The following is a 26,393-nucleotide window of genomic DNA, read 5'->3' as shown; positions in this document are numbered from 1 at the left end:
TGGGGCGCCTGGGTGGCTCAGTCGGTTAAGCATCCGACTTCAGCTCAGGTCACGATCTCGCAGTTCGTGGGTTCGAGCCCCGCGTCGGGCTCTGTGCTGACAGCTCAGAGCCTGGAGCCTGTTTCAGATTCTGTGCCTCCCTCTCTCTCTGACCCTCCCCAGTTCATGCTCTATCTCTCTCTGTCTCAAAAATAAATAAACGTTTAAAAAAAAAAAAGAAAAAACTATATCTCAGTAGCTAAATATCTATTAACTCATAAATAACTTCTGAGGAATTTTTTACATTAAAAAATAATGTTATTTAAATTTTTTTACATCTTTCTTAATCAAAAATCTTAAAAACATGCTGAATTTTAGTATAAATTCAGATTGATTCTAGTAGAAATATGTTGTTACAAACTTTTTCTCCAAAAAAACTCTCAATAGACAAAAAGATTATAAAATATAAAAAATGAAGTACATAATTTAGCAGTTTATATTTTATAAATTAAAAAACCAACTGGGGCCTGGGTGACTCGGTTGAGCATCCGACTTTGCTTAGGTCATGATCTCATGGTTTCTGAGTTTGAGCCCCATGTTGGGCTCTGTGCTGACAGCTCAGAGCCTGGAGCCTGCTTCGGATTCTGTGTACCCCTCTCTCTGCCCTTCCCCTGCTCTCACTCTGTCTCTCTTTCTCTCAAAAATAAAATAAACGTTAATTTTTTTTAATTACTGGACTGTATGTATCTTTATGAAGCTAAGTTTCCTGTAAAAAAAAAGTACAAACTTTGTAAGAAGAAAATGTTATATTTAGTGAACTATGAAGAGCTATGATAAGTACCTGTCATATATTGATTTAGTTCATTTCTTTCAACTATGAATTTAGGATAATGAGATCATAGAATTTAATGTGTGCTGAAATCACACTTTGCTTTATATAACTGGATAGGTAGAGTTGAATTGAGGCCAATCTCAACCAACTTTGTGCTCCAGCCACTATACATTTAGGTATAATTTGAGGCAATGTAATTTTTAAAAACAACTTTGATAATATTTAATGCAATTTAAAAGAAGCTGAACTCCTAAAATTTACTATGTTTATGCACCAATATGTTAGTTTATAGCCCCTCACTGAATAGAGCAATGATCTGTCAAGGATGCCACCAATAATGGATAAAAATAATCTTTCCATAACGGAAAATAAAATAACTTCCCTATTCTTAACTTCATTTGCATATAGATATGATGGATAGAGTTTCTTTAGTTTCTTTTTTATTTATGGATGAAGTGGTATCTATTCACACTAGGTATTATTTTGCTATCAAGTATGAGGAGAATTGATCTATGGCAATTAATTATTTCCTAATGTAAGTTTCCCTTACCAATTACTGAGAATGGAATCACATGGATATATGGACTATGTATTAGATTTTTGCACTACCAAATGCCATGATAATAACCAAAGTGGCATATGAATAAAGAGCTGTGTCCACATTGAAAATAGTATCTTTCACCATTAAACATTTCAAGGACTTTTTAAAATTTTTTATTAGTTTTCTTTATTTTTGAGAGGCAGAGGGAGACCGAGCACTTGTGGGGGAGAGTCAGACAGAGAGGGAGACACAGAATCTGAAGCAGGCTCCAGGCTCTGAGCTGTCAGCACAGAGCACAATGCAGGGCCCAACCTCACGAACTGTGAGAACATGACCTGAGCCAAAGTCTGACACTCAACCGACTGAGCCACCCAGGCTCCCCTCAAGGAATTTTTAAATATCCAACAAAGGCTGTTTTATTGAAGAGTGAAAGCAAAAATTTAAGAATGACACCTTGTATCTGCTATACATGCTCTATCCCTCAAGAGAGGGAAGGAGAATATAATTAAAGTGAAACCCTTGACAATGGGCTCCTTATTAGGCCGGAGACATTGAGAAGTATCAAGAAAGATTTAACCCTACTTTTTTACCTTGTGGACCAGCAGAGTTTGTATCCTTGTTTTCAAATTGAAGAACATAAAGGTTATCTTCATGATGTGGGTGTTTAAATTAAGAGTTGATTTTGCTTCTGGAATTGTGGGCACATTACAGAGTGAATGGAGCATGGCTTCTTAACTGGCCATTGATCTACACATACAACAGTCCATACACACCTTGATTTTGTTCTAATCGGTTTCCTTTCCTTTTCCAACTCAGTGCTCTCAGATTCAGGTGCTTAACACTGAGGGCTTGTTTGTTACTTATTTCTGTGGTTTGCACTTAGGAATTCTCCCTGCAAAATTTGAAAATTGAGCCCATAACAACCTTTAACTTTAGAAGACTATAAGAATGGGCATGATAAACATACCACATTTCAAGAGATAGCAGTCACCCTGATGATTGAGAAATAGATACAGTGTTAGAATCATGGTATTATAGGGATGGCTGTCTGGGTCAGCCTGCGACTCTTGATCTTGGAGTTATGAGTTTGAGCCCCATGTTGTGTGTAGAGATTACTAAAAACAAAACAAAACAAAAAAAAGAAACCTTCAATTTCATAAACCAAAAAAAGTATAGAAGAACAAAAAACATAATAGCAATGATAAAAGCAAGGCAATTAATCTTCTGATGTAAGTATTATCAAAAATTCAATCCAATAAAAAGGTCTTAAAAAGCAAATAAGAAAATCTAAGATGAACTTCTGACAAAAGAAAATCAATTTATAAAAAGACCGAATTAACAGTTCTTGATAAATATGACCAAAACACACTATAATATATTCAATAATGTTTATTTTATGAATGTGAATAATTCCTATGAAAATTTGGAGCCTAAGAATGAGGATATGAAGACCAGATTAAAAGGTGAAATTTCATTTTTATTATTTTTCTCTTCTGAACTGTTAACTTAAAAATAAAAATGCTCTAAGAGAGCCTATTTGGCTTGGTAAATTGTGGTAAGCATCGGTTGATCTGAATTGAAGGGACTTTAGGATTTCAAATGCAGAATCTGTGGCTTTAATATTATAGAAATTTTATTAAATGAAAAATAGATTATGCACTATGAGGTATTTATCCAAAGGATACAAAAATGCTGATTCGAAGGGGCACATGCACCCCAATGTTTACAGCAGCACTATCAACAATAGCCAAATTATGGAAAGAGCCCAAATGTCCATCAACTGATGGATGGATAAAGAAGATGCAGTTTATATATACAATAGAATACTACCCGGGGGTGAAAAAGAATGAAACCTTGCCATTTGCAACAACATGGATGGAACCAGAGGGTATTATCCTAAGCAAAATAAGTCAATCAGAGAAAAACAAATGTCATATGATTTCACTTATATGTGGAATTTGAGAAATACAACCAAAAACATAGGGAGAGGGAAGGAAAAATAAGATAACAACAGAGAGGGAGACAAACCATAAGACACTCTTAAATACAGAGAACAAACTGGGGGTTGCTGGAAGGGAGGTGGGGGAGATGGGTTAAATGGGTGATGGGCATTAAGGAAGACACTTTTTGGGAGTGCCTGGGTGGCTTAGTCAGTTAAGCATACAACTTCCGCTCAGGTCATAATTACTCAGATCATGAACTGACTGTTTATCCCCCCATCAGGCTCTGTGCTGACAGCTTGAGTCTGGAGCCTGCTTCAGATTCTGTGTCTCCCTCTGTCTCTAACCACCAACCCCCCGCTTGTGCTTTGTCTCTCTCTCTCTCTCTCTCTCTCTCTCTCAAAAATAAATAATAAACAATTTTTATTTTTTTTAAATAAGGGCACTTGTTGGGATGTGCCCTGGATGTCATATGTAAGAGATGGATCACTGGGTTCTACTCCTGAAGCCAAGCCTACACTGTATGTTAAGTAACTTGAATTTAAATACAAAAATAAAAATAAAATAGGTAAATTATGTATTTTAATATATTTTTATTAATAAATTCACTAATTTTTTTTCAACATTTCTTATTTATTTTTGGGACAGAGAGAGACAGAGCATGAACGGGGGAGGGGCAGAGAGAGAGGGAGACACAGAATCGGAAACAGGCTCCAGGCTCTGAGCCATCAGCCCAGAGCCCGACGCGGGGCTCGAACTCACGGACCGCGAGATCGTGACCTGGCTGAAGTCGGACGCGTAACCGACTGCGCCACCCAGGCGCCCCAATAAATTAACTAATTTTTAAGGAAATTTTTTTTAAACACAAGTTTTGTTAGTGCAGAGTAGGGGTTGGCAGTTTTCTTTCTATAACAGGCCTGATAGTAAATATTTAGCTTTTGTGGATCAGATGGTTTTTGTGGCGACTACTCAAATCTGTAGTAAGTGGCTAAAAAGCAGACATAGACAATAGTGAACCAATGAGTACTGTTGTGCTCCAATAAAATTTTATTTTCTAAAACAGGCTGAAGCCTGAATTCAGTCAATAGACTATAGATCACCCAAACAATGATGTAAACAGTAATTTAGTTATACCTATTTTTTTCTTTAATATTTTTGTTTTGTGTTATTATGTGGATAGGAATAAGGATGCCAAGACAGAGTGATACCAAAATAGGTACACAGAAATTAGCACCTGGGATTCCTTTGTCTAGAAACCCACGCAAATATCTCCTTCCATTGACTAAGTGAAAAAATCCTATCTCTTCAATATTTCTAAAATTGCTTTTGTTTTTCACATTCTCATGATCTTACGTATATACATTCTATCTGTTTTACCCCATGTAAACAAATAAATGTCAGCCCTCTCACTGGGTTCTCAGTAAACCAATAGTCAGGTGATTTTAAATGCCTCCTCTTGTCATATTCCTTTGTTTTTCCCTTTTCCTCTATCTGTTTTCCAAACTGTTGCCCTCTCATTGAACTCCTTATAATACAAATATAAAAATAGCAGCCCTTGGTCCAATTTACCCAAAGACTGGATATCGAAGTATTTGTCCTTAAAGCATTTATCAAAAATCTTTCTGGGACAGAGGAACACAATTCATGAATATTTGAATGTTTCCACAACCTTGATTGGCAGAGATGAAAAGATACATAGATTAATAGATGATAGATAAATGGTTAGATAGATAGATAAATACATGTAGAATGCTTTATTTGATATTAAAATGTTTGCAAACACTTCCTTGAGAACCATTATACCAATGAAATAAGAAATACCTTCGCTTTTGCCTGTTTAAACACTACAAATCAAAATTGTACATAGTATGAGTGGCTAGTGTTTTACGTTTGCAATTAAAGTGCCTTTGAAGGCATGATATCACATGATAGAAAATAAACCTAATCCAATTGTGTTGACATTTTTCTATTTCTACTTAGTCAGACTTGACATTTTGGGAGAATGATTAAGTCTTATGCAGCATTATCTGTGTATACCTCAATAATCCTTAGGGGGGAGAGTGGGGATGTGATTGTAAAAAGGGAATCCACTCTGAGTGTACTTTGAATTTTTTACTTTAAATATTAATTTATTTAGTGCCAGGGAACTAACTAATGTTATAGCTTGGAATAGAATTTCTGAATGTTTATTATTTTTTGAAATTTATATTATGTCATTTCCCTATTATGTGTCATGATACTACATAATATATAATAACAATGATAATATATGCATTTTTCTTTAAAGAAGATATATTTCTCAGTAAGTCTTATTTAGGTATGTGTGAGTTACATACTTAAATTTTCTTTTGTAACCAAACCTTCCAGAGGTTTTAGCTCTAATCACGAAAGTTGGAATAAGTATCTTAAAGGAACTGACAAGTAGATTAAGAGAAAGCTGATAAACAGCAAGAATATATTTTGTGGGATGTATTTTCACTTTGGTGGTAAAAGGATAGCATTTTTATTGATTTTTTAATGTTTTTATTTATTTTTGAGACAGAGACAGAGCATGAGCAGGGGAGGGGCAGAGAGAGAGGGAGACACAGAATCTGAAGCAGGCTCCAGGCTCTGAGCTGTCAGCACAGAGCCCCACACAGGGCTCAAACTCACAGACTGTGAGATCATGACCTGAGCTGAAGTTGGACGTTTGACTGAGCCACCCAGGCGCCCCACATTTTTTTTTGATTTTCAGAAGATATAACTAACTAATGAGAGATCATCTAAACAAAAAAGTATAAATGAAAAACTTTATGGTTAAATATGTATATAGAAAAATACAGAGGAACTGGATGTACAACTTTAAAGCAAGTAAAAAATGAAAATACATTTTTGTTTCTAAAAGAATTGATGATAAAATAAGTGATCATTGAATTCTTGTGCAAAGGAACAGAAAAGAAACTGTTCCTTGCATTGTACATTTACCTTTTTCATTTTATGTTCTCAAACTACTATACAGAGTTTATATTGCTAAAATTATTGGGAAGGTAAACTCATTTAAATTATTTTTAAAATAAAGTTGATCACATTAAAAACTAAGATACTTACAGCAATATATTTTAATTATAAACATTTTTAGGGCACATTTCATGTAAAAGCAAGAAACATCTGTAATTTAGTTCAGCAGGCAATTGAAAATGAACTATACATATTGCAACTGATGATTTTACATTTATAATTTCCTATAAAAGTAATTTTTTGTGTACTCTAATCTTTATGTTACCATTCATAAATGAGATGGTTTAAAATGAATTCATTTTGTTCATTTTGTTTCATGACACTGAGATGTTGGGAATGAAGTTTTTGCGTGAAACCCCAGGGAAAAGCTATACTCAATTGAAGTCAATTTCCCATGGAAGCAATGGTGTTCTATCCAAGAACAGAAGTAATTCAAAATTGCCATACAACCTCTGTAGATCCTGGGTACTGAGCAGCGACCTTTATCCAAACTCACTAAGGCAGATCATTTCCTTTTTTTTTTTTCTTTCTTTCTTTTTTTTTTTTTTTTTGATATTGTTATTTATTTTTGAGAGAGAGACAGAGACAGAACAGGAGCAGAGGAAGAGCAGAGAGATGGAGACACAGAAGCAGCTCCAGGCTGTGAGCTGTCAGCACAGAGCATGACCAAGGGCTCAAACTCACCAACCATGAGAACATGACCTGAGCCAAAGTCTGACGCTCAACAGACTGAGCCACCCAGGCACCCCAAAACAGATTATTTTTAAACAGAGACTTGTCGGCACCCCCAAACACAAGATTGTTACCCACTAAAAATTTATTATCTTTATAAAATATTTATTGTCAGATTTATTCTCTTTATAAAAAGAACAAAAAGGGAGTGGAGTCCCTCCTAGGCAACATAACCGTGATAGATTCAGCAAGCCATAGCCTAGTTGTGAATGCTTGTCATGGATGGGCCGTCTTCAAAAAAGTTCCTTTCCCTCTTCTGTTGTGTCATCCTCCCTCACACATCTTGCCATAATCTGTTTCTCGTAATTAAAATTTACAACCAAACTTTATTATAATTTTTAAATAACCTTTTCCCCTTAAATTCTATCCAATTGTTCATGTACTCAACATTATAAATAAAAGTAATGGTTCATTTTATTATCAGATTAGTTAATGGAATAAACTATTTAATATCTTTATGTGGAAAACATTTGGCATCTAATTTGGGATTAACTGGAGATTTCTTTGATCAAATATAATCTTTGGCTCTCTGAAGAATTCCATGTAGCGTAATTAACTTTAGGTGTATAATATATGCAAATTAATGTGCCATTATTCAATGAATAAGATATTCATACTAAAGTAGGATCCATTTTTTAAAAAAAATTTGAATAGAAATGTTTTCAATCTCATATACATGAAAATTATTACTGATGAGATGAAAGTGGATTCTCTGACAGTGGAAAATAACCCTCTGGGTTCTAGCTGATAATTTACATCTGGAGTTTTTTTTTAATTAATATTCAGAAAGTATATTGGTAAATAACTGTTGTAAAAACAATTAGAAATGATGCTTGACACAACTGTTCTATCAGATTACATATCAAACACTATTTGAAAACAAGGATAGCACTATGCAGATATTTATGGAATAATAATAAAAACATCAAGATATGAAAGGACTTTTATATAATTTTGGTACTTCAAATATCCTAAGATACAAAAGCTAATTTATATTTTGAATAAGAAAACTTCAAAAGGAAAAGAAAAGAATCAAAATCAAAATAAAACAAAACAAATAACAAAAAAATTGTAATAGCCCAACCTGCTTTATATATCTGTAGCCTGGGGAAATAATAATATTCCATAAAAGCACTACAAAACAATGGTTCTCATATGTACACACTGCTTGCTATATTACATAACTCTTGTTTATTTTTTTTTCCTGTAAGTACCTATAAACTGATATACAGAATCTCCAATAGTTTTGCACAGGTATTTGAAAATACAAGCAAATGCTCACACTTACCTGATTTTTCTGCTCTTGCTGGCTTTCAGAACAGAATTATTTGTCCTGATTTATTGTCATATGCCATCTATTCTTGGCTCTGTTTGAATCAACTATCTCACTGAAATTTAAAAAGCAGCAAAAATCAAATGTTATGTTATTTTTCTGTTTAGTGTAATGCCAAGATTGAAGATGCTCTTTAGGAGCAGGGACCATGCCTTACTCACCTTTGATCTTTCTCTCACATTTTAAAGTTGACCTACGTGTCCTCTACTTTCATTTTCAGAACTGTTTACAGAGATCCTTGAAATAATAGTGAACTTGAGATAATGTATCATAACCAAAATTTCCAATCACATAAAAAGAAGAAAATGACTGGACAGCGTAATTAAGGGATAATGTAAAGAAGTAAAAATTTTGAGGGAAATAGGAAATCTTTATGTCTCAGTAATAATTGAAAGCAAATGGAAGGGAAGGAAAATAGAAAGCAAGAAGGCTGAAAAATCATAAGAGCGTTAAAATATGATTTTGCAATTAAGTGTTTCGCCATTATGTGATAGCAATTGTGGTCAAACAACAAACAAATTGAGGAGATATTCCTAGGAAATCAATTTATTAGTCATCAAAAAATAAATGAATAGAATGAGGCAGTTTGCATCAATACCTGAGGTTTACTGGGCAGTATGTTATTGACTATCCTTCCTAATCTTGGAGGCATTGAGGCCTGAGAGCTGTAAAAGTAAATAGCTGGAAATACAAGGAATGTAACTTACTCAACCTGACAGGAAACCAGCTGGCTGTAACTTTTCTGCTCAGTGTAATACATTCATTGTCAAGATATGCAGAGCAATATGTAATTAAAACATCTGGAAATCATACCAATGTGAGGCACTAAAACTTTTATGAAACAATATCTTCCCTCTCTTCAGTGAACTTGAGTTGATGGTCTTATTTATCCAAAATTGGGAAACTTCTGCCACGGCCACAAACTCTGTTGCCTTGTGTATGCGATCTTTTTCTAGGCTCTAACAAAAAGCAACATAAAATCTTACAGAGAAATGCACTAAAAAATTATAGATTACACAGATAATGTGACTAAATAGTGATAACTGCATATTATATAATTAAACACGAACAGATTTATGCTAAAACAGCCACAAGGTGAAGATGACAAATGGAGATACTGACATGGCATTAAAAGGCAGAATAGGCATTAACATGTTCTTGGGACCAAACCATTGCTTATTATACATTGCATGTATTAGGAATTTTTCAAGATATCAGGTAAAATTTATTTAATTATAGATTCAGTATGAAATGTATGTTTTATAAGACCATGGATGTTTATTTTTATTTTATTTTTTTTTTCAACGTTTATTTATTTTTTTGGGACAGAGAGAGACAGAGCATGAACGGGGGAGGGGCAGAGAGAGAGGGAGACACAGAATCGGAAACAGGCTCCAGGCTCTGAGCCATCAGCCCAGAGCCCGACGCGGGGCTCAAACTCACGGACCGTGAGATCGTGACCTGGCTGAAGTCGGACGCTTAACCGACTGCGCCACCCAGGCGCCCCCATGGATGTTTATATAAATACAAAATGGTACTTCACTGAGTTTAAACTATCTACAATGTGCTTTGTCCCATTATGAACATTCCCTTTATCATAAAGAAAATACATGCTTTGGTTCTTTAAAAAAATGCATTGTTTTCTTCTTTAATCAAGATACATATTCGAAATATTTGTACTATCCAACATCCTCTAGCTATTAGAAAGCAGGTTCTTGTGACAATGATGCATGTTTTTGCTTTCCACGACACCTCAAGGATTTCAACTGGGCTTTCCTGGTGTAAATTGAAAAAGGGGATTTTCTGAGATTATAGATGCCTGTGGGAAATTCTCCTGAAATGTCAAATACATCCCCTTTCTATCAGTGACTCTAGGGTTATCTCTACCTCTAGGCCACGTACACAGAAGCAGATTTAATGAGTCTTAGGGTGTTATGTATTGCCAAATTGTTGTGCAAAGTGCTTGTGAAAATTTATACCCCAGTTTCATCAGCAGTGCAAGACAACTCACTGATACTTTTGAAATGAATGGTGATGTTGGCTTTTATGTTTATTTTTCCTTAAATGGTGAACATGGTATGCTATTCTCCATTGTGCTTTTAATCTGTATATTCCTAATGACCTGTGAGAATGAGCATTTTTTATGAATTTATTGGCTTTTAGCTTTCTTTTTCATTAATTTTTTGTAAATATTTTTACCCATTTTCTATTGTCTTTTCCTTTAAAATTTGAACATTAAGATTTATACATATATATCTTTTCTTAGTTTTTTTTTTGTCACAGATTATCTTATTACCATGAGTAGTTTAATTATGGCTCTTTGAGGAACAAAATTTAGTTTTCTTTTTTACAGATTTCTTTCATGTTTTTGTTTTGTTGTTGTTGCTTAAGATTCATCATAGTTTCCATAGCTATTATGGCTACTATAAATTGGGTTTTTCTTTATCAATGTTTTTATTAAGCAATTATTGATATAAAGCAACATGCTATTTATAGTACATCTACCCTGGCTAAACTTTTTTCATTTGTTCTAATAGATTATTTTCTTAATTTTATGGAGTCAAATAACATTGTCTGCTCCTTTCTAATTTTATATGTCTGATTTTATTTATTTTTTAATATGAAATTTATTGTCAAATTGGTTTCCATACAACACCCAGTGCTCATCCCAATAGGTGCCCTCCTCACTGCCCATCACCCACCCTCCCCTCCCTCCCACCCCCAATCAATCCTCAGTTTATTCTCAGTTTTTAAGAGTCTCTTATGGTTTGGTTCTCTCCCTCTATAACTTTTTTTTTTTTCCTTCCTGTCTCCCATGGTCTTCTGTTAAGTTTCTCAGGATCCACATAAGAGTGAAAACATATGGTATCTGTCTTTCTCTGTATGGCTTATTTCACTTAGCATAACACTCTCCAGTTCCATCCAAGTTGCTACAAAAGGCCATATTTCATTCTTCCTCATTGCCACGTAGTATTCCATTGTGTATATAAACCACAATTTCTTTATCCATTCATCAGTTGATAGACATTTAGGCTCTTTCCATAATTTGGTTATTGTTGAAAGTGCTGCTATAAACATTGGGTTACAAGTGTCCCTATGCATCAGCACTCCTGTATCCCTTGGGTAAATTCCTAGAAGTGCTATTGCTGGGTCATAGGGTAGGTCTATTTTTAATTTCTTGAGGAAGCTCCACACTGTTTTCCAGAGTAGCTGCACCAGTTTGCATTCCCACCAACAGTGCAAGAGGGTTCCCGTTTCTCCACATCCTCGCCAGCATCTATAGTCTCCTGATTTGTTCATTTTGGCCACTCTGACTGGCGTGAGGTGGTATCTCAGTGTGGTTTTGATTTGTATTTCCCTGATGAGGAGCAATGTTGGGCATCTTTTCATGTGTCTGTTGGCCATCTGGATGTCTTCTTTAGAGAAGTGTCTATTCATGTTTTCTGCCCATTTCTTCACTGGATTATCTGCTTTTCGGGTGTGGAGTTTGGTAAGTTCTTTATAAATTTTGGATACTTGCCCTTTGTCCAATATGTAATTTGCAAATATCTTTTCCGATTGTGTTGGTTGCCTTTTAGTTTTGTTTATTGTTTCCTTTGCAGTGCAGAAGGTTTTATCTTCATGAGGTCCCAATAGTTCATTTTTACTTTTAATTCCCTTGCTTTTGGAGATGTGTGGAGTAAGAAATTGCTGCAACTGAGGTCAAAGAGGTTTTTTTCCTGCTTTCTCCTCTAGGGTTTTGATGGTTTCCTATCTCACATTCAGGTCATTTATCCATTTTGAGTTTACTTTTGTGAATGTTATAAGAAAGTGGTCTAGTTTCATTCTTCTGCATGTTGCTGTCCAGTTTTCCCAGCACCATTAGTTAAAGAGACTGTCTGTTTTCCATTGGATACTCTTTCCTGCTTTGTCAAAGATTAGTTGGCCATACTTTTGTGGGTCCAATTCTGGAGTCTCTACTCTATTCCATTGGTCTATGTGTCTGTTTTTGTGCCAATACCACGTTGTCTTGATGATTACAGCTATGTAGTAGAGACTACTGGGATTGTGATGCCTCCCACTTTGGTCTTCTTCAATATTACTTTGGCTATTAGGGGTCTTTCATGGTTCCATACAAATTTTAGGATTGCTTGTTCTAGTTTGAAGAAGAATGCTGGTGCAATTTTGATTGGGATTGCATTGAATGTGTAGATAGCTTTGGGTAGTATTGATATTTTAACAATATTTATTCTTCTAATCCATGAGCATGGAATGTTTTTCCATTTCTTTGTATCTTCTTCAATTTCCTTCATAAGCTTTCTATAGTTTTCAGCATACAGATCTTGTACATATTTAGTTAGGTTTATTCCTTGGTATTTTATGATTCTTGGTGCAATTGTGAATGGGATCAGTTTCTTTATTTTTCTTTCTGTTGCTTCATTATTAGTGTATAAGAATGCAACTGATTTCTGTACATTGATTTGGTATCCTGTGTATATGTCTGATTTTATAGGCCTATTACCTTGTTTAAATCTGTCTACATAATATGGACAAATAAATGAAAGAGACCTAGTTGATATACCCTTCTCTGCTTGTCACTTTTAAAGGATTAGTTTAAATATTTAACTACTCTTATTGTTGTTAAGCATGAATAAGTGCCATATCACATTTGATTTTCTGTATTTGTAATTATCACTATTTTCATCTTATCAGCCGATGTGATATTATATATAAACACATTTTCAGGAAATTAACTATCTTTGCATTCATGAAATATACCTAGTTTAATCACTCTCCACTTTTAAAAGTAAATCTGCTTCATTAAATATGCTAAACTTTTCTTAAGGCTTTAGCATTTGATTAAGAAAGTTTTCAGTCACTGATTTTCATTATGATATTTCTCTTACTTGCCTTCATTATCATGATTATATTGTTTTTACAAAATCTGTTAGATAATGTTAATTTCCTCTTCAAAAAAGTATATAATATTCTCTGTCCTTTGAGAGTTTGGTAAATATTTTTGTATAGATTTATTTGGATTGGGTATTGTATTAAAGAAAGCAGAGAGACATTATTTTATGACATATTTAATTTCTTAATGATATTGGGTATTCATGTTCTTAATATTTAGAGAGTAAATTTTGCATGTTTGCATTGTTGAGAAAATAATAAAGCTTATCTCAGATTATACATGAAAGTTTATAATGGAAAAATCACATGGGAGATTAATGTCTCGTTTTCAAGAAGAAAGGAGACATTAAAATGCTTCTCTTGCAGCTACAGTTTTTCAAGTGCCTTTAACTCAAAAGTAGACTCTTGAGGTGGCATATTCTGCCATTCTTCTCTTTCTATCACTGTCTAGCAAGCTAGCTGGCTAGCTATCTTTTACTTATAACTATCCATATCTATATGTATTCAGACTTTTTTAACGTTTATTTAGTTATTTTGAGAGAGTGTGCACACGCACATGCATGCACAAGCAGGCAAGGGGGAGCAAGAGAGGGAGAGAGAGAATCCCAAGCAGATTTCATGCTCAGCATGCCCAACACAGGGTTCTATCCCGTGACAATGAATGAGATCATGACCTGAGTCAAAATCAAGAGTCACTTGCTTACCCAGTAGAGCCACCCAGATGCCCCTCTAACCAGATTTTACATTTGGCTATGCAGGTTCTCTATATTTTCCTAATGTTTGTCAGCTTAAAATTCCTGATGCTTGCCTTCCAAATTGCTGAAAGTGATTAGAGTTTTGTGCTCAGCTTTTCTTGCTCTGTGCCTTCCTCTACCTATATATCCCCATTCTTGAATTATAACCAAATTTTCTAACCGTGAGGTGGAGCCTTGTATTATTGATGATTTTCCTGATTCAGTTAGTTGGCCAGCAATTGGAAGAGTGAGAAAATAAATACTTGGTCTTTGTATTCTCACATCCTTTAGCCAAAGTAGTCTGTGAATTCAGAGTCAAATGAAATATAACAGTACTGCATTTTAGCTGACTTTTATAAATGAAGATGACACCAACCTAACCCTTGGTGTCAGACACAAATGCCAGCCTCATTACAACATCACACTGCAGAGGACAAATTCATGGTTGCCATTGTTTACTTCAAGACCTGAAGCTAGTATAGACTGTTTCACCCACACTCACACCTGCTTTCCATTTTCTTTTTTATGCTCTTGGAGCTTGGGTATTTCCCTATCTACCTTTGTTTGTTTGTTTTTCTCACTTTGTATTTTAGCTATCATTGCTGTTTTTAGATCAGAAAGTGTGTGTTAAAAAACAAAACAAAATAAAAACTAAGTGATTGTGTCATCCTAAATGGAAATCTGTGAAAGATTTTATAACAACTGCAATTATTTTTGTCAGCCCCTGTCTTTCTCAGGAAACAGCTGTAAATTTTTTAAATCATAAGAACTTAATATGTTTTCCTACCTAACTACAACTATTTTATTTCATTTAATTTCATTTAATTTCATTTGTAAAGAAAGATATTCGGGGAGCAAAAATTAGCTGTGGCAGTTAAAGCTAAGTATACTAAATAACATCAATTTTGGAAGAAAGAATCATGTACTAATGATCAGGCCTATCACTGAGATTAAATAGTTATTTAGGTGCTCTGCATAAGCATAGTAGAGTTGTAAATGCTTAGTATAACTACAAATGGCTCTGATAATTTTTTAAGCATTTCTATTAAAGCTTCTCCATTTTTTACAGATATTTAGTTATGCACAATTAGACAATGTTTACTTCTACAAAATCAATGAGAATCAAAGCCTCTTGCTCAAAAATACCTACCATAACTTGCCCTAGTGTCTAGAATTATAATGTTTTATATTTGTTTTCATTAGGGCATTATTTTATATCAAAAATAACAAGTACTTCTGAGGTTTATACTCAATTTATATATTTAGTTGTCATACAGGGCCCAGAGGAAATATCAGATTTCACAGAGATGATGCTGATGTAGAAAGGAATGTGCTGAAAGGAGATAAGGAAGGCTCAAGAAAGCAAATATTATTGGAGATGTGTAGGATACATGGATAACATCTCAAATTTTAGGAGCCCTCACAGAACAATAAAATAATCAGTGGAATTAGATATTGCTCTCCAAACATCTAAAAACTTTTCATTTGTACCTTTCTGTTAGGAAATTGAAAAGATTACTTAATATGAGTGTTTCTGCCTTCCCTCAAACCTGGCATCTACTGACCATAAAAGGAGAGTCTTTGTTCAACCACATTAAAAACAAGGCAAGAAAAACAAGAGAAATGCAATGTAGACATGACTAGAGAGCCTAGATCAAACATAAAATAAACTTAAAATGTTGAAAGTTACATGAAGCTAGATATAGTGAAAGTACAGACTTGATAAGTGAGTGGGTCAAGCTTGGAGCAGATTCAGATTTAAGAAACAGAAAAAAGATTCTGACAATGTTGCTTTGAATGGTAAGATGAGCTCCGTTAATGTGCTTTGAGGAAAGTAAATACAGATTGGATTCCTTTTCAATTAGTATTTGATGTTAAATGATGCCTCCTTAAATGCAACTCAGAGCATAATTTGAACCTCGTGGGGCTATAGCTTATATCTGGGCCACACTATCAATTACTTTAGTTAATGTACGGTAAAGTAAACCTTGTATTGGAAAATGAGGCAAGAATTTTTATTTCTTCATGCTCATTTATTTATACTCAGAGCCATGAAAAAAAAAGTCAGAAATATGAGGACTTTGTTTTGGAATTGGAATGTGTGTTTTGAATTTTATTTGTTGAAGAAATGTCCTAAAATGTGAAAGGTTTGTGTCTCCTCTAGTAAGTGTAACTATCTAATAACTAACACTATCCCAAGAAAATGTGGAGTCAGAACAATAAGTTGATTTTAAAAATATCATCATGTTTATTTGGAAAATACATAAACATGTATAATCATGAGAAATATCTGAAAGCCTAGCACATAAATGACTCCCTGTATCCTACACTTAGGGCTAAAAAATACCATAGCCCTCGTTTCATTGCTAGAATTAGAAATATTAATAGCTCCTCTAAATTAGGAAGAGCTTATATTTGAATGTAGATATCAAAGTTGGTCATTGTAGATATATATCCTGAAGTCAGTCAAACTTCTAAAATGGAATACTTGCAAAATTGTCCAGCTGCTAATATGGTCTTCTATACTCTGAACCAAAATAGTTAATTATTAATTATAATGTTACCCTAAGGTATAATTTTAAAACCACCTAATTTCTTTTTTTAAACTGATATGAATTTAATTCTAATTTGTATTTTTAAATATAACATTTAGACAACAACTTTTTAGAGAGTGGATATGAATAAAATATTCCTCTATTTATATAACAAACTATAAAATTAATGTGATGCAGGGGAACCAGGGTGGCTCAGTCCATTAAACATCACACTCTTGATTTCGGCTCAGGTCATGATCTCAGGGTTGTGAGTTCTAGCCCCATATTGGGCTCTACACTGTCAGTGAGGAACCTGCTTGCGTTTCTCTCTCTCTCGGTCTCTCCCCCACTCACACACTCTCTCTTTCAAAATAAATAAATAAATAAACTTAAAAAAATTTATGTGATGAAAATATGTTTAGATTCTATATGTTAAATTTTTAATAAAAAGGAATATGTTTTGCATTTGCTATTAAGATGTTTGGCCCAAATATAAATTTCTAAAACTCTGAATATGCTATATTTTAATTTATCTTACAAGACGCAATATAAATATAAAGACATTTATATTTTATAAGTGAATTTATTATTTAAAAAATAATGTATCATTTAAATTAAATTAATGTAACTTAATAAGTACTAGAGATTCATTTTGTAAGTTATTCTGAGGATTTTTTAAATGTGCTTTATAGTTCATTATTTTCTAAGAAAATTTATGCTTAATAACTCCTTGTTATAGTATGAAACCTTTTACATTACTTTTTTCCCACATATAAGATTAACTATAGAATTCATATTACTAAATTGAACAAAAATTGTAATCATTTTCATTACAGTTCAGATATATGCATGTATTATGTTGGTCCTTTGTTCTTATCAATGATTGATGTCAGGATTTTCATTTAAAGGCTTTAGCAACAATATGAAGAGATAATCTTCTTTATTTCACAATTCTAAATATACTTTTCTAAAAATATTTAGTCTACAAAAGAGGACGAATACTGCTTAAGCCAATCTTTCATCTTGAGATAATTCTTCCTTTAAAAAGGTAAAATTAATTAATAATAAATGTAAAATATATTTGAAGTAAATCTACATTTAATATTCTAAGGCTGCATTTACTGATTTTCAAGATCAGAGTTAATGCAAATACTATTTATCGTTAAAATGCTAAGAGGTCTGTATGTGAGGGAAAACAAATCTATATTTTAGGACAAAAATGTCAGTCATTGATGTTTTGCTGAAATGAGGTGTTAAAAAAATCTGTGCTTCTCCTTTAGGCAAAGCTCAGAAAAAAAAAATTAGTTTCCTTCCACTTGTAGACATAAGGAAAGTATACAGTTCATGAACTGTGACCCCAAGAAAATTTCATTCATATTATATGTCATGTTTCAGTTAGAAGTGATTCAATTTCTGGGAATATAACCTTGACCTACACAGTGGTTATTTCTTATAGCTCTACAATTTGAAAAATATTATATGAAAAGATGCAAGTAGAAGCAAAAAAATGATATACTGTCATCTTTAAATCATAGGTTTCTATGTCTTCAACTATATAACATTGATGCTATCTGATAGGATATTTGTACTTGCATAACTTTCTCCATGTAGGTTATCAATGAGATTTCAGATAACAGTCTCAAATCAATTCCTTCTTGAGAATCTTCTTTAATGAATTAAGAACAAAATAAAAATAAAGGCATGTATAAATGTCATAAATGTCACTTATTGTTTTATGCAACTTTTTTTAATGTTTATTCATTTATTTTGAGAGAGAGAGAGAGAGAGAGAGAGAGAGAGAGAGAGAGAGAGAACGCAAGCACAAGAAGGGCAGGGGCAGAGAGAGAGGGAAAGAAAGAATCCCAACAAGGCTCTGCCCGCAAAGAGCCCTATGCAGGGCTAGATCTCATGAACTGTGAGATCATGATGCCCTGAGCCAAAATCAAGAGTCAAAAGCTTAACTAACTGAGCCACCCAGGTTCCCCTAGGCAATAATTTTAATGCAAATATTACTTATTATAAGTCCAAATACCACTCCAATAGTAATTATTAACTGCTTTTTAATTAATTCTTTAATATTTTTTTCAAAAACATATTTCCATGTGGACTTTGGAAGATTTTAAAAACAGTAAAATTCCAAAACATATTAGTCATATATGCACATCTTGCTTTATTTCAACATTCTGACAGAGAAATAAACAGCTCCCTTGGATTATTGAGGTTGTTAGAATTTCCTTCCAGTATATTTTTGCTTTTGAGGGTCCCTTGAAAAGCTTCCCTTTAAAATTAGAGTAAATGAGGTTGAATATTCTGAGAAGACTGTTATAAGATGTGGTGATTCTTTATCTCATTTTACCCTATTAGAATTTGTTAAATCATGTTGATAAGCACCTATTTATGATGCATACACAGCCACATTACTTAAGGAGTGAAGCTGTATTTCCACAATGCAGATCATAGTTAATTTCCTACATTATGTCCTCTGTGGTAAACAAGTCATTGTATAAGCCAAACAAGGACATTTATTATTGAGTGTCCTTTGGTATGGATAATCTTGATTACTGTTGTTGCAGAAAAGACTAATTCTTCAAAAGCCATTTTGTTCATACTACATTCAAATGAAGAATGTGTTTAGTTGGAAATTACCATGTATCTTTATGAAATGTTTAGTTGTTAATCTGTTTTTCATGTGTTGTAAAATACTCTCTTTCTAATTTAAATCTGTAAATTCAGATATGCAAGACTTGTTGCCTTGATTTAACCTTTTAATTAACCTTTTTAAATTTTAATTCCAGTATAGTTAACAGTGTTTTATTAGTTCCAGGTGTACAATATAGTGATTCCACAATTCCATACACTACTCAGCGCTCATTATGATAAATGTATTCTTTTTTTAAAAAATTTTTTTTTCAACGTTTATTTATTTTTGGGACAGAGAGAGACAGAGCATGAATGGGGGAGGGGCAGAGAGAGAGGCAGACACAGAATCGGAAACAGGCTCCAGGCTCTGAGCCATCAGCCCAGAGCCTGATGCGGGGCTCGAACTCACGGACCGCGAGATCGTGACCTGGCTGAAGCCGGACGCTTAACCGACTGCGCCACCCAGGCGCCCCTATGATAAATGTATTCTTAATCTGTATCATGTATTTCATCCATCCCCCCACTCACCTCCTCTCTGATAACCAACTGTTTGTTCCCAATAGTTAAGAGTCTGTTTATTGGTTTGTCTCTCTCTTTTTTTAAATGTTTTTTTGTTTGTCTATTTTGAGATTGAGAGACAGAGAGAGAGGGAACATGCATGTGCATGCATACAAGGGAGGGGCAGAGAGAGAGAGAGAGAGAAAAAGAATCACCAGCAGGCTCCGAGCAGTCAACAGAGAGCCCAACTCAGGGCTCAGTCTCACAAACTGTGAGATCATGACCTGATGGATATCAAGAGCCGGATGCTTAACCAAGTCACCCACCCAGACACCCCTCTCTTCGTGTATGTGTGGGTATATATATATATATACGAATATATATATATATGAAACTAAACACAATGTTTAGTTCATATATATATGAAACTAAACACAATGTTTTCTAGACCTCTGCACTAGATGATAATGTTAGGCAATTCAAAGGACCTTGCTTTTTTCCCAGACTCTACCTGTGAAGAGACTTGGCCTCTCTGCTCTCAGAGAAGCCAGAGATTGAATCTCTGAGAGATTGAAAAATCTATCTAAAATATTTAACCTCCCTCCCCATTCCCGAAGTCTTGGGTAGAAGCTATAGGACACAGCATTCTGTCTGTCTTTTTCTCAGGGACCCATTGAATATTTTCCTGGCCCACTTCCTTAATCCAGAAAACCCTTTCCAATCCAAGGGGAAACAAACTCTTGGAATGTAACATTGGCATTGAATCAAATATGTGTATCTGAACATAAATTATTTCCTTTGTTTTTAATTTAAAAATTACACTTTGGAATTCTAAAATCATTAAGGGAATAATTTCTTGCCTGTCTTGTTTCCTCGATCCGTTTCTTACTTGGGGCGATGAGCATAAAGTGCACAATAATCTTCTGAGAAGGATGATGGATTATGGGCCTTTAAAAATACCAGTAGCAAAGTATTTATTAATATTCAAATACATTATCTCATCCCATTAAAAAATAACAATTTAGTTTTGTTTGTTTGTTTGTTTGTTTGTTATCCAGCATGTCAAAAGGTACTTATGCCAATGTATTTAAGATTATTGATCTGTTAGTATTTGCCCTGTATTAGATTTCTTCATGAACTGAATTTGGTTATAGTAAATACTCAGCAATGTGCTGAGGACGTTTTACACCAGTTATTTGCCACAAAGTCACACAAAATAGAGCATACACATGCACACGCACACACATATGCACTAGCTGGGAGATAGGGTGGGGGCAAAGAACAGGGTAATATGGAAATGCCTTTGAGAATGGTGAAGCAATCTTGTTGATCATTATGAGCATAGCATTGTCATCAACTCTGCAACTTTTGGGGGACCTGAGTTTCTCTATTCTCTTGCCTTGTGTTACTCTCTTGGTAAGTCTGTATCCTGTTGCATTAAAGAAATTATCCATTTTTACTGTGTCTGTTGAAAACTATCCACCAATCACATAGTTGTTTTGCTATGAAATCACAGAAATTAATGTTAGATATGCTATTAACACACACATCATAGACACCGATAGCTGGTTTATTTGAGAGAGACTTGGAAAACGTTTGGAGGAATTTGATAATACTCTATTTCCAAGACCTATTCAGACCATATTTCCTAAGACCAGCATGATTTGTTCTAAGTCTGTGAGCGTAATTGTTTAAAGGTGTGGAACTACTGCCCCCTGTCCCTGAGTTTGGTTCTCAAAGCAGTAACCACTTATATGCTCTCTACCTATGTATGAGTGTTCATCCACTTAAAGCTGATATGTTCCTGAAAAATCACAAGTTCTTCCCAAATGGAATGAATTATAATAAATGTAAACTCCAAATTCCCAATTAAATAAAACATAATAAAATACCTGCAAATAAGCACCAAGCCACCATCACATTAATTTGTAAACCGCTTTAAACATTGTTTCCTGACCACTAAACAGTTAATATTCCTGTTTGTAAACAAACACTTTGCATGTGTAACATATTTCTTTGCTCTTTATTTGTTGTCCTTCATTTGCCATAAATTCCTTTCTAAAAATCTTCTTTACAAAGGATTTGTTGTAAAATCAGGAAAATCTAAAAAAGCAAATGTGAAACACATTATATAAAATGCTCAGAACAATCTGACAATGGAAGAGAAATCTTAAACTGACTCTAACACTATTATGTCTCTATTAACACCAGCAATATTCAGGATTGCTCAATATCTTTATTAATAATTTTTACATACTTCCGATATCTATACATTAGATTCCCGATATTGATGTTCAACAATTAAATTTGGACTGTTCACTCATATAACCTTTTAATGTTATACTTAGTTTTAAGGATGTAAATATAAAATATCCTTCTATAAACACTGGTCAAAAATAAAAACAAAATAAAACAAAAAAATAACTACACTAGTTTGAAAGATAGGTACAAAAGGGTTAAATTATGGAATGATATAATTAGGGACTAAAATTATAGAGATAGTCTACTTACATCCCAAAAAGGACACACTTAAAATTCATTGGAATGTTCTATAATTTACAGCTACAATGGTATAGAAAACTATGACATGATTCCAAGCAATTCAGTGTTAAATTAACAAAACTCAAGTACTGAGAGTATGGAAAAATTGGCACCTATACATATAATCAAGCAACCAGTCTGTAAATTGAGTCAAACTATAAGAAACAATTTGGCAATGTCTAACAAAGTTAAGAATATAACTTCCCCTATGATCTATGTTTAGAAAATTTTTTATATTCATGAAATGAGCATGTAAACTGCATTGTCAGTACTTACGAAACCCTCATAATGATCTAAAGTTAAAATATCAAGTGACTTGGGGCTCTTGGGTGGCTCAGTCATTCAAGCCTCCGACTTCAGCTCAGGTCGTGATCTCACAGTTCATGGGTTTGAACCCTGCATCAGGCTCTGTGCTGACAGCTCAGAGCCTGGAGCCTTCTTCGGTTTGTGTCCCCCTCTTTCTCTCTGTCATTCTCCTGCTTGCTCTTTCTCTCTATCTCTCTCTCAAAAAAAATTTTTTTAATTTAAAAGAATTTTTAAAATCATCAAATGACTTTAGTAATAACAGAGTATTTATTAAACATAATACCAGTAGCCATTAAAAAATGTTCCAATTTTGTATGTTTCATAAGAATAAGCTCTAAAAGGGAAGTAAAACTGTGAATTAAAAAAGCAGGATTTGGAACAGTAAGTATACTCTGTTACCCTTTGTATACATACTTTGTTATCATTTGAGTAAAAATGTATTATCTTTGTGTATATAGTAGAATATGCATGGATTATCTGTGAAAATCTGCAAGCACACACAAAAATGTGTCAGTGGAAAGGGGTGTTCTGAATGGTAGAGAGATATGGTAGAAAGATGATACATATTTCTTTGCATGTACGTAATATTTATTATTTAAAAATAAGTTTCAAAATATTTTAAAAATGCATTTCCAACATACTTTCAACTTAGTCATGTCTAAGATTATTATTCCATATTGTAAAAAATGAAACCAGTGCTCCACATGGAATCAATATTTATGAAACTCAGGCCGAGAGGGATGAATAAAACTCTGTAAGCTTTTTAGCATGTGGCTAAATAAAGTTAAAACTGACCCATTCTGCAATTATACGTTAAAATTTATATCCCCCTCTACCTGTGTTAATTCAGCTGAGTAAATTGTGCTTTTTCAGATTACACGTTTATATATCTCTATATTTGGGTAGCAAAGCCTCTTAACTACTGCACGTTCAAAAGATTTCAACAAAACTAGAACATAGAATTCCATAAATTTATGAGTTCACTCAAATTGGTGGAATAGCAGAGGGAAAACACTACCCTCTTCCTGAGTATAAGTGTTTATTTAGATGCCACACATACAACTGTGTGTTGTTAGAAATGTGTTTTATAAACACATCTGTAAATGTGTTTGTATAAGTGTTTGTGCATGTGGGTATAAGTAAACATATTTTAATATACTTTTACAGTGCTTAATGCCAACTAACTTGTTGGTTGCAAGTTAAGCAAATGAATATGTAAAATAAAAGAGAGATTATGTAAGGAGCCTGAACACCACTGTTTATTCAGTAAGAAGAGGATCCAAATCCATTCCTGAGGTAGCGCACACCCAGCCAGGGGTGTGTTTGGCTTGACCACTTGAGGAGCTCTATTAATCTTCCTTCTCTGGCCAATTTGTACATTTTACAACCCAGAAAACATCCCCCCATGATTAAGACCTTCAGACTGTGCCCGTCAGTTATGAATTCTTTGGTGTCAAGAGCTTCATACTTCTGGTCTCAGGTAACCAGGATTTATTCCTTTGGAAAGGCAATAACTATGTAGTTAGTGGAGATTTTGCCCTCATAAATTCTCTATAACATCATTTATTGCCATAAAACTCATAAAAATAGTGGGGGTGTTCTGATTTATGATATGATTCAGCACAAAAGTTTGAGGGCCAGAATTCAAATACACAGCACATGGTAACATGTTCAGTTTCAAAGAAACATGAGTAATGAATTGATTGCTCTTTAATTTTTTTAAATCTAAATAATATAAGATCATATCATTTGATTCAGTGGGCAAGCTGTTACCAGGAGCAAAATAATAAATCCAGTGCTCCTGTAAGTATTTATTATTACGTCTTATTTCTAAAACTTAAAAGAGATTATTTATTACTAGTTTGGTGAATGCTTCCTATGGTGAGTATTTAGATGCCACGCACACATTGGTCTCGTTGTTCTCTTTTTCTAGCGACCCGATGAAGATTTGTGTCTCTGTGATAAAGTTGCACAGGCTGCATTAACTATATAAAGAAAAAGGGGCTCCGGAACATAATTCCAAACAACTTTAAATTTTCAAGCTGTACATGACATTATGTACACAGGTTTTCTTGGGTTGACAGTATCCAATTCCAAAGGTAAAAATATATGAACTTTGACAAATTCTGAGAACAGTCGTGGGTGGGGAGACAATTCTTGGAAGGAGAGAGAAAAGAGTATTATTGAGGATCAATTCTTATATCTTGTGTACCCTACACAATACTAAAATTATTTAATTGTTTGCAGAAGAGGTGTAGAACGTGAAATATGACTTTTTTATGTTTTAATGATTCACATGCAGTGCAGTGGTCTTGAATAGGATGTATACACCCTACGATATGCGATGTGTAAGATAACTATTAGGGTGATGAAATAAATGAGTAGAACTTCTGTTCAAATGTTAACTCACCTTTTAGAATCAATATATTTATATTTCTAATATGTATTATGTTACTAGAGAAAATATGGATATCTTTCCCTGGATTCTTGACTTTTTTTTTTTTTTAACTAGAAAGTAGGTGATTAAACTGTGTATATACAGTGGTGGCTCACCAGTTGAGCGTCTGGCTCTTGATTTCGGCCCAGATAATGATCTCGTGGTCTGTGGGTTTGAGCCCCATGTCGGACTCTGCACTAGCAATGCAGGCCCTGCCTGGGATTCTCTCTCTCCCTCTCTCTCTCTGCCCCTCCCTGGCTCTTTCTCTCTCTCTCTCTATCTCAAATAAACACATAAAAACATTTTTAAAAATAAAATGTGTTTAATGTGTATATACATATACATCATATACATATATAAACTGCTGAATTCAGTAATTAAAACACAACATTTTTAAGAAGAAAAATAAACATAAAACTTAGATTCAGATTTAGAATTCTTGATTAGAGGTAAGAAGCAAAGCATAGGACATGGTATTAACAAAATATAAGTTTTCCCACACCTCATTTCTTTTTCCAGGTTTTGCATCTTTATGTAAAGATAGCAGAAAGAATATCTTGTCTGTACTGCCTTCCAGATTATTCTTTTTTGCTTATGTTCTGTATTAGTGAATGTGGGCTGCCGTAACAAAATATCATTGGCTGGGTGGTATAATTAGTGGAACCGATTCTGGAGGACTCAAGTCCCAGATCAAGGTGCTGGCTGATTTCAGTTCCTGGTGAGAGCTCTCTTCCAGGCTTGCAGTCAGCTGTCATCTTGCTGTGTTATCACAAGGCTTTTTCTTTGTGGGGTGAAAGAGAGGGGAGGAGAGAAGAGAAAAGGAAGGGAGAGGGAGACTAAGAGAGAGGGAGGGAGACAGGGAGAAGGGGACAAAGAGGGTCCCACCTTTACTTAATCTTAATTATTATTATTCATTATGATATTGTTATGAATTGTTACTCATTTAACCGTAACTGATACCTAAAGGTTCTATCTCCAGATATAGTCACATTTTTGAGTTAGAGCTTCAATATATGAATTTGGGGGTTTTCCTTTCAGTCATATCATTTTCCAAGACAGGATTAAAAAATGTCTGCTGGATTTTTTGACAAATAACTTCAGAGAAACTTCAAATGTAGCAATAAAATGTTTGCTATGTATACATCATATTTATATATGCAAACGAGTTCAAACAAATATATTGATAATATATATTTGCACACAGTACTAGATATTAGAAGTCATAAATATATGGTAAATAACATGTTTCTGAATAAACAACCCTTATATATTTGAAAAACAGGCTTATTTAGATTATAAATAATCTAAATAATCTAAAACAGGCTAATTTAGATTATAAGATAATTTATAATCCACACAATATCTTAACACAAAAAGAAAATGCACTTCTCTTTCTGTAGAAATCAAGAACAAACCTATAACTTGCATTTCTGTATCTTCAATGGAGACCACACTTTTT

Source organism: Lynx canadensis, chromosome A1, assembly GCF_007474595.2.
Source record: "Lynx canadensis isolate LIC74 chromosome A1, mLynCan4.pri.v2, whole genome shotgun sequence".
Lineage (NCBI taxonomy): Eukaryota > Metazoa > Chordata > Mammalia > Carnivora > Felidae > Lynx > Lynx canadensis.
This window is presented reverse-complemented; position numbering follows the sequence as displayed.